The sequence below is a fragment of the Terrapene carolina genome, unplaced genomic scaffold (genome assembly GCF_002925995.2).
Source record: "Terrapene carolina triunguis isolate 2854851 unplaced genomic scaffold, T_m_triunguis-2.0 Scaffold51, whole genome shotgun sequence".
In the NCBI taxonomy this organism is placed as follows: domain Eukaryota; kingdom Metazoa; phylum Chordata; order Testudines; family Emydidae; genus Terrapene; species Terrapene triunguis.
In genome coordinates, this window is record NW_020664402.1 from 2,163,836 (window position 1) to 2,166,905 (window position 3,070).

Consider the following 3,070-nt stretch of genomic DNA (forward strand, 5'->3'; position numbering starts at 1 on the left):
GGCCTGAGAAAACAATAGACTTAACTCTCCTTCCAAGCATCCTGGCAATTAACACAGGGTAATTTATCCATTAAACAGTTCAGATACAGGTTACCACAACCTTCAAAGAGACATATAGACAATAATACTATTTCACTCAAGTATCATCATAAATGTTAATATTCCTTTTTTGATCTTTGAATTAAAGTTATAGCAATAGACAAGACTTGTTTGCTTATATCACAAGACCTGAGCAAACATCTACCCTTGAGATCTCTAACAATGCAGACTTGCATTTCAAAGCTCTATTCATTTACATATCTTCCTAACCAGTCCTTAAGGTTCACCCAGGGGTCAGGTCAGTCTGAGTTAATTAACTCTTTCTGGCCCTGTCACCTTCCAATGAAATATTATATTACACTCATAACGTCACACTCCAGCATTAGTGGTGTCAGGTGCCTTTGGTGGGTCAGAAAATGCTGCTGGAACATCCACCAGCAGCTCACGGATGCGCTGCCTGTTTCTTCAAAGAAGGGTGACAGCACAAGCCAGAGAAGTTCTTCAAATAGCAACTCCTCCATGTTGCTGACTCTGGTTCCTGGGAGTGCCTGGCTTGTCAGGATGTGCTGACAGGCCGCTCAAACTTCCAGTGACATGTGGGGATGGACACTCAAGTATTTCCCACAGGCCATGTGCAAAGGGCTAGAGCTACCACATTTTGGGAGGGCGCTAGGTAGTCTGGGATATGGTTGTGTAAGCAGAGTCTGAATGAGCTCCCCTGACATCTAGTGGTGAGCTGTGGAAGAGGACTTCAGGAGCTGATCTCGTTTGCATGGGCACACCCACCCTGTCTAGGTGCTCAGCATGATGGGATTCCTTGCCCAAATGATCATTTTGGCTGGTGTTGGATCCCCAGTCTCCTTTGTATTGGGGCAGGAGTAATAAAGGGTTGTTATCCTTGTTGTGTGAATCAAGGGCAGCAGAACTGTACTTGGCATAGCCTGATGGAGGGACTCATCCTCAACTAAAAGCCACTCGCTAGACAGGGGACATGGGTTCCGAAACCCAGTGAGTTGAAAGAGGGTGGGGACAGGTATTGGTACTGGGTGGTGTGGGTGTTGTTTAAGGATTGCAGATATGTTGTGATTTCTCTCCACTGTGTAATCAAAGAGGTAATTTAGGCTCAAGTGAGAGTCATTATATGGGGTAGATCTGAAATCAGTGATACCTAGATCTGAGTGTTAGACCTGCTTTGGGACAGTATCTCTGGTGCAAAAGACTACCCAGCATGCACCAGCAGTGAGGCTCCCCCACTAACAGCTGAAATTACCAAGAGCTGTGTTAAGTGGTGGGACCTGAAGACATCTCAGCAATTGTCCGGCAAGGTGGCCAGTGCAGAGGACTGGAGCAGAGCCCTGCAGAGAGGTGCAGCAAGTGAGTACCTGGGCAGCTGAGCAAGTAAGGTACCTTCCTACCCCCTCTGCCCAGGGTGGGAGATGAACTCTGCAGATGCACCTCTGGACTCTGGCTCTGCCCTGACCAAGGACAGCAACTGTGAGTGGGGTGTAGAGAAGGGACGGGCACATTAAAGGGACTTTTGGTTGCTGGACTTAAGAACCCGGAGGAAAAGGATACTGCCCAACTTACTCGGGGGAGGATCTTTTGCTCATGGTTCATGTTTATGAACCCTGTTTGTGGTGTTTTCCCAAATTAATGCCAAGTTATTTCCCTCCTTTTATTAAAAGTTTCTTTGCTACACTCAGACTCTGTGCGTGCAAGAGGGGAAGTATGGCCTCTCAGAGGCACCCCAGGGGTGGTGTGTAATTGTCCCAGGTCACTGGATGGGGGCTCAAGCCAGTTTCGTGTTGTACTGTTGAAAAAGAACCCCTAGATACAGAACCCAACTTGTTGCTGCCAACTCTGACTGGCAGAAGGGTTACAATTGGTTGGACTCAGGCCTCAGTGGTGTGGATGCTGGTGCCCTGGGTTGGCGGTTTGGGTTCAAAAATTCTCAACCTCGGGTCAGCAGGCCATATGTCTGCTCAAGCCCTGGGTTCCCAAACCCGAGGCTCACTGACTTGAGCTCTGCTTGCATGGCAGTGGAGCTGCACAAGTGCACATGTTAGGCGCATAGCCAGCCAAAAGCTATTTTAGATAACATGGGGTTTATCAACACTGCAATAAAAGACCAGCAGCATGGCCATGGCTGGCCAGGGTCAGCTGACGTGAGTTTGCAGGCTTTGGGCTGCGGGGCTATAAAAACACAGTGTGGATGTTCGGGTTTGGGCTGGAGCCCAGGCTCTGAGACCCCATGAGGGGGAAGGGTCTCAAAGCCCAGGCTGCACCCCGACTCCGAATGTCTACACTGCAGTTTTTAGCCCTCCAGCCTGAGCCCCACAAGCCCATGTCAACTGACCTGGGCTCTGAGCCACAGTGCGGCAGGTTTTTTATTGCAGTGTAGACAAACCCATAAAGGCTGCGACACAAAACCAGGAAATTCAGAGTTCAGGCTCCATCACTTACATCATAAGAACAACATAAGAACGGCCATACTGGGTCAGACCAAGGGTCCTTCTAGCCCATTATCCTGTCTACTGACAGTGGCCAATGCCAGGTGCTTCAGAGGGAATGAACAGAACAGGGAATCATCAAGTGATCCATCCCCTGTCGCCCATTCCCAGCTTCTGGCAAACAGAGGCTAGGGACACCATTCCTGCCCATCCTGGCTAATAGCCATTGATGGACCTATCCTCCATGAATTTATCTAGCTCTTTTTTGAACCCTGTTATAGTCTTGGTCTTCACAACATCCTCTGGCAAGGAGTTCCACAGGTTGACTGTGTGTTGTGTGAAGAAATACTTCCTTTTGTTTGTTTCAAACCTGCTGTCTATTAATTTCATTTGGTGACCCCTAGTTCTTGTGTTAGGAGTAGTAGTAAACAACACTTCCTTATCTACTTTCTCCACACGAGTCATGATTTTATAGACCTCTATCATATCCTCCCTTAGTCGCTTATTTTCCAAGCTGAAAAGTCCTAGTCTTATTAATCTCTCCTCATATGGAAGCTGTCATTTTAAAAAGATGAGATACG